This window comes from Pygoscelis adeliae, unplaced genomic scaffold (assembly GCF_000699105.1).
Source record: "Pygoscelis adeliae isolate BGI_AS28 unplaced genomic scaffold, ASM69910v1 Scaffold446, whole genome shotgun sequence".
NCBI lineage: Eukaryota > Metazoa > Chordata > Aves > Sphenisciformes > Spheniscidae > Pygoscelis > Pygoscelis adeliae.
Window position 1 is genome coordinate 358,934 of NW_008824992.1, and position 14,816 is coordinate 373,749.

The window sequence follows — 14,816 nt, forward strand, 5'->3', positions numbered from 1 at the left end:
AATACTGCTTTGAAATCTTTCTGCGTGGCAATTGTGAACCTGACCCAAGATGGCCCCGAAACACAGTCTTTGGGCTGAGAGGGCTCTAAGTTTTTAGTAAGCTACAGGATGTTTTTTCAGTATAAATATACAAAAGCCATCTTGTGGGGCCTGGGTTAACATCTACATGCCAATCCAAAGATGTGGCACCAGTTCCTATAGACGCATCTAAACTAACATCTGAGGTGTTAGTTCCCTGGATCTGGTGTGGCAGGAATCATTTGATTAAAACACTGCTATTGCTGACATTGACTGCTGGGTTGAGTTTGTTCATTGTTTACATGGTCCATGTCTATTTGTCTAGAATTCTGACAAATGCTTTTATTTTAGAAATAATCTCTTCTGTTATTGTTCTTGAGGATGCAGATGCCGTCACTGTTCCTGAGGATATGGGTACCATTACAGATACTATGACAATACCTTAGAAATCTAGGTCATGGGCAAGGATCAAAGTATGCTATTTGTTGTCTCCGATAGCCTATGCTGCTGAAGGAAAAAAAAAGAGAAAAAAAAAAATCACACTATTCTCAAAGAAGGCTAGTTAATTAGCAGTTAGAGAGATACAACCTCTCTCTCTGATAAACAGAGTATTTTGTCAGAGAGTTGAGGGCTAAAGGGATTATAAAAAAAATGAGGATATTTGTCTTGAGACATGACAAATTCCTTCCAAGCAGCAAGATTAAATCTAGCCTTAAATATAATAGAAGACAAGGAAACCACAGAGTTCTCTGGATCCAAATGTTCTACGGTATCTTCTCTACAGCCAAATAAGCAAACAAATAATAAACCCCCTTCACCACTCCCCATAAAAATCCCCAAACCCTTAGCTCTAGCCAAAGACAGCAAGTAAAACAAGGCCCAAATTCACTGCATTGTAAATGTTATAATTGGGTAAGCAGATAAATGCATACAAACTTAAGTGTATCTATAATATGCAAACAGAACAAAACACTCCATGTCACACTGGGAGTAGGAAGCCAATCCTGTACAAAAATTAAAAATATGTACTTTAAACCCAGCAGGAAGAGAACAGGAAGGCAGAACCTGAAGTTTGAATAACTGTATTAAATACTTGGTACAGCTATTCCACATTGTTTCACAGGAAGATTAGCAATCAGTGTGTATACACCAATTTACTAGGGCTCACATATACAGAGAAATATTTTACTGTCACAAAGACCAAAAAGTGATTACTACAATTAATCCATTTTGAGTACGTCATTCCTAAAGAGATGGTCAAAAGCTACACATAGTACCACTATTTGTCCTAGTAAAAGTCTCTGAACAAGTACAACTTGTCCAGGAACATCTCAAAGTTGTTTTTATTCACATCTGATTATCAAGCAGCTAACGATTAAGAGGATTGTTTCAGAGCTTCTGTACATGCAAATGCTCTCTGACAAACTGGCAGTTGTTACTGGAACTCTGACTCTAGTGTTGAAAAGCTATAAACCAGTCTCAGAAAGCTAATACACGCAACACATCTGTTAATGAGGCCAAAGAGAGGGGGGAAAAAAAAAAAAAGACAACCATTAATCAGTGATAGATTAGGTCTTTTTTTTGGTATTTTAAAAATGAACTAGTATTTTATTTCACCTTTCATAAAGTACCAAAATACTTGTATGACATAACACATTGTGCATTTCCACAAAAACTTAAGAGGTATCCTGAAAACATGGCTCAATTCTCAGCAAGAAATTATCACTCCATAACTTGCTATCTGATAAACTAGTGTGCAGGCAGAGCAAGATAAATGGCAGAGGCTTCAACTGCAAATCCTTAGTTTAGGTGATTACAGTGCAAAACTACACCTTATTGAGGTTTTATTCTACATACTCTTCTAACAATTAATCACACACTATCTTTTTAGCAGTATTATTTAAAGTAAAAGCAATAGGAGGTAATATTGAACTTACTGAAAGCACCCTTGTGAGTTCAGCCTGAAAGCCCTCTAGGGAAGAGGCCTGCTTTGACACTCATTTCAGATCTTATCCATTATATGATAAGGATGTGAAAACTGTCCTTTACTTGAACAGCACAGATTCATGTTTTCTATATGTAAGGACAAAATGAATTTAAACATACTCATTCTCATTTCTGGGGGTCAATTTCTCACTCTTCTCTGTATGCAATTTGCCATTTTGCCTTTTTTTTTTTTAATCTGTTGTCATTGTAGAACATTCATGCTAGTCGGAAGGGATACTACACCTGTGTTTCTCTAACACTAAATAGTTTATTCTAATAAAATTAGAATGTTATAAACAATTATCTACTTGTGCAAAGCATCTGACGCTGTCCCGCACGTCAAATTGGAGACGGCATGGATTTGATGGATGGACCACTTGGTGGATAAGGAGTTGGCTGGATGGTTGCACTCAAAGAGTTGCGGTCAACAGCTCAATGTCCCAGTGGAGACCAGTGACAAGTGGCGTTCCTCAGGGGTCAGTATTGGGATTGGCGTAGTTTATCAACTTTGTCGGCGACATGGACAGTGGGATCGAGTGCACCCTCAGCAAGTTTGCTGATGACACCAAGATGCATGGTGTGGTCAACATGCTGGAGGGAAGGGATGCCATCCAGAGGGACCTTGACAGGCTTGAGGTGGGCCTGTGAGAACCTCATGAAGTTCAACACAGCCAAGTGCAAGGTCCTACACCTGGGTCAGGGCAATCCCAAGCACAAATACAGGCTGGGCAGCCCTGAGAAGTACTTGGGGGTGCTCGTTGATGAGAAACTCAACATGACCCAGCAATCATAGAATCATAGAATCATTAAAGGTTGGAAGAGACCTCCAAGATCATCGAGTCCAACCATCAACCCAACAACACCATGCCCACTAAACCATGTCCCTAAGCGCCTCATCTACACCTCTTTTAAATACTTCCAGGGATGGTGACTCAACCACTTCCCTGGGCAGCCTGTTCCAATGTTTAACTACTCTGGGGTTGTTCAGCCTGGAGAAGAGAAGGCTCCAGGGAGACCTTATAGCAGCTTTCCAGTACCTGAAGGGGGCCTACAGGAGAGATGGGGAGGGAGTCTTTATCAGGGAGTATAGCGATAGGACGAAGGGTAACAGCTTTGAACTGAAAGAGGGTAGATTTAGGTTAGATATAGGGAAGAAATTCTTCACTATGAGGGTGGTGAGGCACTGGAACAGGTTGCCCAGAGAACCTGTGGATGCCCCATCCCTGGAAGTGTTCAAGGCCAGGTTGGATGGGGCTTTGAGCAACCTGGTGTAGTGGAAGGTGTCCCTACCCATGGCAGGTGGGTTGGAACTAGATGATCTTTAAGGTCCCTTCCAGCCCAAACCATTCTATGATTCCATGAATTATGAGCTGCTGAGCAGTCAACATAATTCACCTACATCTGTATCATAAATATACAAAAAAAGGCATCCTGTGTTCTGTATTTTCTTTTTAGGAGTGACAAATTTAATAATCTGAAAATGCTGAACCTGTAACTTCCTGAGGGATCAGAGCCCATGGCCCATATACTTTCACACAAACCTTATATTTTGAAAGCCTGGTGTATCTGAAACTGTGGCAGTTAACTCAAGTAAAAACACCTTTTATTGCAGTTTGTCCAAGAAGCAAGTTCCTTCAGCGGACAGAGATTTAAAAAACCTCTGCTAAATGCCCATTGTCATTCTAGTCCCCCAAGCCCTCTTCATCTGGCAGCAGGATGCACCAACACCAGCTCCCATTCCCTCCTCACTGGAAAGCCTTGTGCCTTCTACCTCATCAAAGCAGCACAAAGCCCAACAGATCCTACACCTTTACAAAGAACTGCTGTTTTGTAAATGAATCTGCAATAAGCTTACTAGAAATATGCAACATTACATTCATTCTTTTTGCAACAAAACTGTAAATGACACTAGTACAAATGCCACTTCCTTGGAGAGCTGATGGATGCTCGGTGCTTCTGGCATGCGGAAGCTTTCTCCCAACTGTTCTTTTGGTTGGTTTTGGTCTATCAGATTCAAGAAACAGTTTTCTACCAATTACTGTCAAAATGTGAATAAATCCAGGAATAAAGTACTGAATATTTTCTGTAAACGTATGAAAAATGGCTTAAAATGGGGATTTAGCATGTATAAAGGGAATTTAGCAAGCCAATAGAAAGCATACAATAACTTGTACTCTATAAATAAAAACATAATGCAGGAAGATAAACAAAAAGGCAGTCATGCGGGGAAGAGGAATGGGCAAATGACAGCAAGGGTATGAATTGTAAATGAAATTAAGAGAAAGTTACAGCTGTGGAGAACATCAATTAAGCAATATGACCCAGCACAGCAGTGTTACAGTCTGGTTTGGATGATTAATTATATTTCAATTATAAATCATTTGCAAACGCTCATTTGCTATCTCCATTTTTTTCAGAATAAATGGAATTATTACAGCTAGCTGCACACACTCTCAAGGAGCTAATGCTATTTCTGTTTTTTAGTAAGTTTTAATAAATTTTACAAAAGGATTACTGTTTGAGATTTGCAAAGAAAATTCAGTTTTACACAAGGTGTGAACACAATTACAGCTAATATTGCGGATAGCAGTTGAACGATTAAAGAATACTAGTACTGCTATTTTATTGTGTTTGCTTTTCATTGCAGAGTATAGGGGAAAATATTCATGTATTTCAGCCAGTCAACACAAGAGTGCAACTTCTGAAGAAAAGGAAGGTTAGCTAAAGAAACTTGTCCTTTGAGATATATTATCCATTTCACATACACACGTATCCTACAGACACTTCTTTTAAACAGCATTAAAAATTATTCTTTATCCTACAATTTATATGCTACTCATTTTATCATATAAATTACAGAATTATCCTTTGAAGCTGCACTTGCACTATTTGTATACTCTAAGACAGAGCATTTTAAGTACATAAGAGAAGGTGTATGTATACAAACTCCACCTAGTCTTTTCACTAACAGAAGTCTCACAAACACAGATGAAAAAGTGGGATGCAGATACATCAATATAGCCAAATAAAACTCCTCCTGTAGTTAAGTTGCTTGTTCTCACCTATAAAGCAATTACACAAAAAGTCTTGCAAAGTTCACATCTGAGCAAGATGTGAACAGAGGTCCTACTATTTCAGACACAACAGGTGCAGGTGGCCCCCTCTGAATGTGCCAACGTGGCTCTCAAGTTGGTGGTGTGCTTGGAAATCTGAGTAGAACAAGACTGAGCTCCTGACCCGCTCTGCAAATGTCACAGTCAACTCAGGAGACATGCTGAATGTGTATATTCTGTTCAAAAAAGCCCCTCAGTTCATCCAGCAGGTGAAATGCTACTCTTCACGGGTTAAAATATGGCTTTGGGAAGAAAACAAGAAATACCATTGTGAAAGCTCAAGGCAAAAGGGCAGGGCGGGGGGAGATGGGGGGCAGGGAATACCAGAAAACAGGGCCTAAACATGATGCGGTCCTCACAGACCACCACCTGTGGGACCCTGGCAGTCCGTCCCGCATTTTTAGCTGGGGTGATGACCACCAAAACGCTGTTTTCAAAGGGAGGCTGATAAAGGGAACAGGTTAGCATGGATTCAGAGGGACAGCCCGCTAGGCAGGACAAGGCCTGACAGGGATCTCAGGAAAGAACAGGAGCTCTTCCTTGGGAGAAGAGGAAGCAATTTTAATACGACAGAAGTGACTACAGCACGACCCTGAACACGCAAATGGTTTGCAGGGATGTCCACTAAGTGTAGCCTACTAGAGAAACACTGTACAGCTTCAGGGAAATAAAATACCTAACAAAGACTGAAATAAATGTAGACAATTCTAGAGTCTGCCAGGGTTGCCGAAAGAGAAAACGTTTTCCATTTCATCACACAGCTGGGTCTAACAGAAAGTTTTATACTTTTATAAATAACCTCGTGGCAAAGATATGTCTTGTGAGATGAGGCAGTCGGGATCGACACAACCAGGTAAACTGGCAACAGGGACTCCCTTCCTTCAGCTCTCAGATAAAGCAACCTAAAGGGCTGTGAAGGCATAGACACCGACATGACAAATGATGTTATTCTGCAGCATCCGAGCGTGCACAGACAGCCACTGCTGCCTAGCTGAGAACACAACCACAGGTCTGCAGGGCCGAAGAGCAGAATCTTGCAACCGTCTTCTGCATCTAGATATTTTATTCATGTTTTACATAAAACAATACTGAAGTTTCTTTTTGAAAATGCAGACCTTTCACTTGGATTGAGCTTTAAACGATTCTAAAGAATCACATTTGAGATGAAACAAAAATTGCTATTAGAACAAAACGAAGAACATGAACATTGCCTGACCTGGGAAAGAAGCATGTACATTGAACTCATAGCTCAAAATGCTATCACAAAAATTTCCTGTGCTTCAAAATACCAGTATTATGTAGCACGTACATATTGCAGCAGTGAGTTCAAATAGAAGTATGTTATCAACATTTATTTCCAACTTGAAAGTTTAATTTTTTACTCAGATAAACTAACTGAACTTGAATACCTTACCCCATAAGCAAATCAAGTCTTACTTTCGCTATAAGACACAAAAAATATTACTGAAGAGGATTTAAAGACAACTCCATACCTATAGTATGATGATAGGGGTATAAATCTTGAATCCAAAACTGCCATCTCAGTTCTAAAAAACAGAGGAAAGGCACCATCCTTTGTGTTTTATATTAATTATTATAATAGCATTTGACCCTCAGGATCCTTGAGAAGAAGCTGGGTAGACAGTTAACATGGATGGATGTCAAAAACATCCACGCAATTTTACTCTTGTATCCTAACTTGTTTAAAATGTATGAGAGCTGAAAGGGGCATGCTTAAAATGAGATATCTAAAAAGGGGTGTACGCTAGTTTAGAAACGACTTTCTAAACATATTTCTGACTTACTAGGTTGACACTTGACATATGGGTGCAGTAAGATTTTTTTTTATGTTCATCAGTCATTGTATTTTGATTTACTTTCAAGTTTGCTTATATTTACAATAAATTTCTGGTATGTTTTTTCACATATCATTATTATATACATATGTTACATAAATTATTCAGTATTTATTAAAAAGGTATTGAAGTAAAAAATAGGAAATAGATTGCAAGCAAAATTAGTACTATACTTTCCAAAAGAATTAAAAGAATGCTATACTCATGCTTAAAGGAGCTTAATTACCATTGTTCAGGTTAGTATGTACTTTTGTAGCTTTTAATATTTGAAGTTTGCAAAATGTCATATTTCATTATATATAGAAATAAAAAAATACGTACTTCATTAGAGTTCTAAGAAAAACAAGTATTCCAAAGGTAACCGGTACTTTTTTAAAACTAAATTAAACAATACTTACCAGAAAGTACAACAATTTAGTGGATTAATATTAGCAACGTGGAATCATTTCTCTTTCAACAGCTGAAAATTTTTGCCTGATTTAACTCTTACTTTACATTGTTAGGTTACTTTTAAACCTCTGCTTCAAAAGTTTGTTTCTTTAAGCTGACCAGTGTGTACCCATTAGTTAAAGTATTTTCCAATAACACTGATTCGGGGGAAAAAAAAACAAAACATTTTAGCTGGTTTTGGTGAGCTCAGAGTGGTGTAGGTGGTGAAGAAGAAAAAAAACTTCACACAGCCAAAGTACCGCAGCAATGCCTGATCTGCTTTCAAAGCTACTTTGAGCAGGAAAAGGATAAATTGGAACAGCAGGGACCAAGGACTACCTGAAAGTCAATGCTTTTTAGACCCAAGTCAACTCATTAATTTATTTTTCTACTCAAATCTCAAGAGCTTCTGTGGTTACCTCGCAAGTCAGAAAAACATATGCACATGCAAAAAGCAACATGCAGTCCCCACTTCACAGTTTTTCCTGCTTTCTACTTCCACAGTTCCAGCTTAACTAAGCAAATTTTAGACTAAACAGCAAATACTGAGGTCTATGTGCTTTCACAGTATGTAAGTACCTAATCATTAAGTATTTAAATACTCAGTTGTGTGCCCATTGATTTTAGAGTATTTTGCTGTTACTAGAAGCTAAAGCACCAAGTACAACTATTGTAGCCAGTAAGTACATATAAAAGTTTCTATGTGAAAGCATTTATGCTGATGCCAGTGAAAGAAAAGAAGAAAAACTGCCTTTGGACTGCAATCTTTAGACTTGCATAGCTTCCAATAACCATAATACAAGTGTTTGATACAGGGAGTTTATGATCACTGAAAGAACAAGCTGTGATACTTACAAACTCTACAATCAAATAATTTCATTTCCAAGTACATTAAAGACTTGTAGGTTCCTAAGCTGTATTTTAATTTTTAGAAGTAAAATTAAAGATAATTGTTTTACTACATTTTACCAATTTAATTTCTAAAATGTAAACTCTCAGAAATAATGACATTCATAGAGATTATTACAAAGTTATTCAATTAATCTCATCAGAATTCTAACTCATTTCTTTCTGGTTTGAGTAGCTAAAATATGTAATCTCAGTGTTTTTATATTAAGATATCACACAAGTTCTTTCATTCTTAAATGTCTCCATATACTAAGAAACCTTACTGATATCAAGACTACATGACTTGTGTCTCACCGTACTAAAGCACAACTCTCTGCTGTCCAGCTACGGAGAACCCCCCTAACAGTTTCTGGAACATTTGGTGTCTACTGACCTCAAAAATTATTTTTGTTGACCTTCCTTAGCTTGCAAGACATGATGGAACAGCAGCATAGGATGGCACAAATGCAGACTACTAACTATGAGGAAAAGGCTTCTGAACACAACTCAGTGGGTATAGCTGCCTTGCTATGCATTGGGAGTTGCATGCATAAATCTCTAACACCGAGATGAAAGAAAACACCTACACATTAAACTTTCCCATAGTCTTAAGATGCACAGGTATCTTGAAACAAAGGTATTAAGGGAGTTAGAATATCTCAAGGATGATAATAATGATTCTGCTTCTATCAAAAAAGACGACACCTCAAAAATATTTAACCTTCCCCTGCCCGTTCCTTCCATGAAAACATAAACAGACAGTAATATACAAAACCTTCTAAACAAAAGATAAATCTGTTCAATTTTATTATACCATTTGTCTCAATGACATTTCTTGCTAATTGTTTTGACAACATGGACTTGTTTTTGTGAATGCATGTTTGCTTTTTAAATGATCAACGTAATAAGAGTTGTTACTCAGAAAAAAACAAATGCAGATCTTGCACATCCTCTCCTATCTGTGTGTGTGAATGAATGAGAGGCAGCACTGCCAGAGATGAGATTTTCACCCCTGATAAAGACGACCTACTTTTGCACATTTTGATATAATTCATTTTCTATCCTGGGAATTTATTATAAAATCAAATTACTCATATGATAAGCCTTCTATAATTACCAGTAAGAGTCTTATTTTTCAATTTAAGGACACTTTTGATTTGCAGTTGCATTTTACGTACTGTACAGATGACTAAACATATATTTAAATACCAAGTTCAGACATTTTTAGTTCAAATCGATTAAACTGAGAAATCATCCCCTTCTGGCTGCCTATATTTTTCTTTAATCCTGGTCAGTGTAGGACCTTATTATAAGTAATTTGCTACTATAAGGCTGAGGAAAAAATGCTAGCCTCACAATTTTTGTCATTTTTCTCCCACTTCCCCTGCAGGCTGCTACTGTTGATGGCCTTTATGGAAATATAAATTCAATCAGCAGCTGCAAATTTCACGAGATGTCCATCTTCATGCTGAATTTCTAACTGAGTGTCAAAACAATCTGTGGATTTCTCCCTGATGAAACACACTTTGAATTGTAAATTTCTGCAATTTTCTCATGTTAGAATTTGAGCTACACTAAAATAGAGCTAGCCCAGGTATAGTGCCTACCAGCTTGAGACAGGTAATTTTCCCCCTCATTATCTCTAACATTGAAAGGGTTAAATAACAACCCATGAAAAATGACCTGGTTTTTTACATTAAAATATATTACATTTTTTATTCTTTTTAGTAGTAGAATAAGATAGAAAGGCCTTCAATATATTCTAAATGCTCTCAAATCAGTTATTTGAACCCGCTATTCATTTTACAGTATTTTGCAGTGATAAAACCCCAGAAATTAGCTGCAATAAAATTTAAAGAATTTCCTATAGTGTCAAAATGGTGCAATATTCAAGGAGAGCAAGTTCAGTTCACAGAGACAGTTTGTTTCTTCTAAACCTTGACTTACATCAAATGTTGACAGAAAAGAGAAAATATATACGTAAATGACTAAAATTGAAACTTTTAGTTTAAATTTCAACTTTTAGTTCAAACAGTTTTGAACAGTTCACTGTTCTCTGAATACAGTAAAGCAAAATACAATTTCTGATTCAATTACTGTTTCTTACAGTAGCTTAGAAAGCACACACAGCCTATCAGGTATATTATAGCAACTCAAGTATTTTGCTTTAGAAAAATATTTGTTTCTCTCTTCTGTAGACACTAACATGAAATATGTAAAACAATACCACTTCTCCTATTTGCAAGCAAACTAAATGGTCTGTTGATTACATATTCTTCTCATCTCCTTTCCATATATAAAAATACCGTTCACAAAGAGAAATTCACTGATAAAGACAATATATCTATTCATGTAGTTAAAAACTGGCTGTTTTGCTATTTGTTTTCTCCTCTCCAGAGATAAATAAGTGGGGTGGGGTAGGTGGAGGGCTTACTGAATGTACTTTACTAACACTGAAAAGAATTATTCTGTTTTGGAAGTTTCAATGCAAATACCATATTCCAAAACACAAGACTGTCTTTCAGTTTACAGAAGAATTCAATGGGGCATCTTTTTTTTACACCAAACCTTCAGTTAATTCTCAGAATGAGGAAAGAAACCTAGAAATGTGCAGCTACAGAATAATTTCGTTACAGAAGACTTTCAATGTACTGAGGTTTTATCACTCTTAATATGCCACTACAGCATTTCTTTGGTCAAGCCCCTCCACCCGCTCTTGGTTATCTGCATTGAATTCTCTTTTGTGTGAACTGGAATGACCTGAGAGTTGATCGTATTTCCAAACTCTCAAAACTAACTGATCTGTACAATTTCCCAAAAATCTGGTTCAATTTCATGTAAGTATGACCTACTTATTAAAAAACAAAACAAAACAAAACCAACGTATGAGAGAACTAGTCTATGTAGAAAATCAAGTTTGTCTCAAAGGCCCAAGGAGAGAATGCTGGCCTGCAGCTGCAGAGGGGACTTACACTAGAGTTAGGTGAAATCTTACGCTCTGGCAAATAAGCAGGTCAGAGGGGCAAGTCACTCAGACAAAACTACTGGGCTCCCTTTTAAACCACACTTATTAAACTGACCCGTATAAACTTGCTATTACTAGAATGCAAGTTCCCTGCTCAGCATGACAAAAAAAACCCCAAGTTTGTTCAAACATTATTTCAACAGATCTCCGGTTTTGCTTCACTAAGTCACAACATTCCAAATCAAATACTGAAGGACTTTATTTTGGTTACATGGTCATATATTTATTAGCTTTAACAGCAAAACAAAAGCACACACCAATCTCTTCCGTAATGCCAGTAATTTTATGTAGTAAAGCAGGTGTTCTGTAACACACACACAGTTTCCAGTCACAAGTTTTAGCATCTGAGTATAGCTACAGATTCTGCTAGGGTAGATGGCAAGATTGTATTATAATAGCTGAATGTGTTAGAATAGCTTTCATTATAACAGCTGCTTGAGTATTGCACTGTTTGGTTACAAAATCTGGTTCTATTTCTCCAAATATCCAGAGTACTACTGATAGATCTCACTGTAATATATGTGAAGGACAGGCACCAAGAATCCATCCTAACCGTACTAATATGCCATCATTGGGCACTTGTTCCTGTTCAGTTTTAGGGTTTAGCTTTGTCTCACATTATTTCAGAATCTCACCTCTATTTCTCTAAAGCAATTACTTCCATTGTATCTGTACCTTTCAAGTTCTAGGCCATGATGCTTTATTAAAGTGCAGAGTATTGAAGCACTTCCAAAGGGAGCTGATTAAACTGCCATCTAACACATGAAAGTGCAGAATTCTCCAATTTCTGTGTGGACTCCGACATGCCAGCTTCCAGGCTTCCTACCAAAACTGAAAACACCAAAGTACTTTAAAACTTAGGCAAGAAAATGAAAATTGAACAGTGTTAATAAGCAACACAGAGCTGCACAAAAGAAAACTCACTGTAGTACAAATCCAACAAATGAGATCCCACAAAATCTAAGATGTGCTACATATTTCTTCAGTGCCATCTTCTGGCACCATAGTTACAGCTACTAAACAAGTGTGATTTCTTTTTTTCCTTCCAATACAACCTTGAAAGTTGTTAGCTATCAATTACATATATATGTTTAACAAGAACGTAAACTTATGCACTTGAAAAGAGCCCTAATCCTGAGCGAAACAGTTTTAGAATTTTGTGTTATGTAAAAAGATGTATTAGTAGGGGAATTCAGTCATCTGTGGATATAAAAAAATGCATCAAGTAGTAACGTCACAAGTCAGGTAAGCCTAGGATGACACTAAACTTACATTTTGGCAAGGTGTCACAAGTATTACAAATAAACAAAAAATGTAATTTTTATGGCATTAAGGTACACCACCTGCAGATGGTATTGGCCTCCTTCCAGATGCCCCCAAACTCACGTATTTATGACTGAAATACTCAACTTCTGACTCAGAACTGAAGATATGTTTCTGGGCTCAAAAGTTGGCCCGTTTATTTTTTCTGAAAATGTAATTGGTTGTTTTAATAAAAATACTGCCTTCTACCTACAAACCTTGCCCTGCTCATCTCTTTTAACGATCATAGCTAAAATGTCACCACAGTATTTTCCTTGGCTTTTCTACCCAATAGCCAATAATATTAAACAGTTGATTTAGCTTTGCTTTTAATTTAATAACACCTCTCACACACACGCGCAGAAGTTCATGAAGATTTCCTTTTTCTCACCTTCTTCCTAAGGCAACTGGAAAAGTTTGTAAATGTCAAGACATCTAACAAGGTTTTGCTTAGAAAGGTTGGTAGCACTACCACCTCGTGAAGCTGATTTTTGTTTTAAAATACAGCATAATCGTTGACAGTATTTTAAGTGGGCAAAGCCAAAAGTGAAGTGAATAATAAAAATAAACAAAAGGGCTTGATTTTGCTCTTTGTAACTGTCAATTACTTTCTCATTAAAGGTATTTTGTAACATGACAATCTCTAAGTAAGGTAATCATTCCACTTACAAAACTCTAAAAATGTCTTCTTAAAAATTGACATGAAGTTTAACCAAGCCTTGTAATGCAAATAATAAATAGTTTTCAAAACAGAAAATAAACAGTGGTTAAAACTACATTATTTACAGGACTGTCAGTTAATGCACCATATGGCATAAAGGATATGCCCCCTCTGGGAACATTAACTTTCAAACTTTCTACATGGTCTCCATCGTTTATGGCATATTAACAAGGAAACATGGGAGTGATACAGAGAGAACAGCTTAACACTGCAACAGCAGCAAGCTCTCCAGTGGGATATCCTTGTACTTGAACGCTCTCAGGAAGAGCTTGTGGAAAAGCACTTGGACACTAGCAAGAACGGAGAAAAAGAAACAAGATTACAACTTCTTCACTGAAAGGGTTATAAAGCACTGGACCAGGCTGCCCAGGGAAGTGGTGGAGTCACCATTCCCGGAGGTATTTAAAAGCCATGTAGATGTGGCACTTAGGGACATGGTTTAGTGGTGGACTTGGCAGTGCTAGGTTAATGGTTGGACTTGACGATCTTAAAGGTCTTTTCCAACCTAAATGATTCTATGATTCGAACTTGAAAACTATCTGTCCTTTTGGATACAGTTTGGTTCTTATGGGCTTGTGTTTTCATCTTCCTTCTGCTTTTATTTCTTTCAATGGCCTCTCCTTTTCTGTTGCCCATAGAGGAGGAGGAAACAGAATAAGAGTGCTTCCATCAGCTGCTGGATCCATAGACAAAAATTGTCATATTAACCAAGTAAAGCCCTAGTGAAATTAAAAAGTGAATGGAAATGCTTATTTTATTCCTCAGGAAAAAGACTGAAACATTTCTAGAATTCTATAGGCATTGCTTGGATAATGTCATCTATAATAACATTGCATCACCCCAATATACACAAGGTTTATCCTTTAAGAGAAAACATGGTCAATCTCCAGTCTCTCAAAAATAGTTCTCAGTATAATATTAATTTGTGTGCATGTTTCTGGAAAAGCTTGCATTCCAGAACTGTTGCAGCCTTCCCAAAACAATATAAATAATTATATGATTATTCATGTTACTCAGTGATATCCAATATCATTATCTATGATAGCCTTAAAAGCCTCATCTGGAGTGAGGCCATGCTAGTTAATACATAATCAGGCACATATTATCCTTTTTCTGTGATACTACACATAAAGTCTCATTTTCAAATATTTTCCATCAATGAGATATCAACAATAAGATTTACAATCATTAAAAAAATCCCAAATAGGCTGTGTGCACAACATGGGAATTCTGAACAGCTTTGATGTAACAGGAAGAAGACAAGGACTAAACTTAATTTTTAGGTATCTGCCATCAAATCCTAGCCTTCTGTGCTCATCAATATTTACAACTGCATTCCTAATCCCTCCTAAAAGTAGCAGAAGTTTCAATGGTTGTTTCATAAATCTGACTTTCTTTCACTTTCTACTTCAAAGATTAGCCCAAACACCTTTCTGTTATTCTCCTATTTTCTCTTAATGGAGAGAAAACACAAACCA

At 37.0% G+C, this 14,816-nt stretch overlaps 1 protein-coding gene across 2 annotated transcripts in view; it reads right to left on the bottom strand.

Annotated features, from left to right (window-relative positions):
* Window positions 1-14,816, bottom strand: part of NDUFAF2 (NADH dehydrogenase (ubiquinone) complex I, assembly factor 2) — a 74,791-nt gene that overhangs the window by 40,027 nt on the left and 19,948 nt on the right. The window contains exon 1 of one of the 2 annotated variants that reach the window (XM_009326144.1): window positions 11,991-12,009. The exons of the other annotated variant lie outside the window; for it this stretch is intronic. The gene's annotated coding sequence lies outside the window, so the exon portion shown is untranslated. Of the gene's footprint in view, window positions 1-11,990; window positions 12,010-14,816 lie in introns of those variants that run through there. 2 annotated transcript variants of the gene reach the window in all.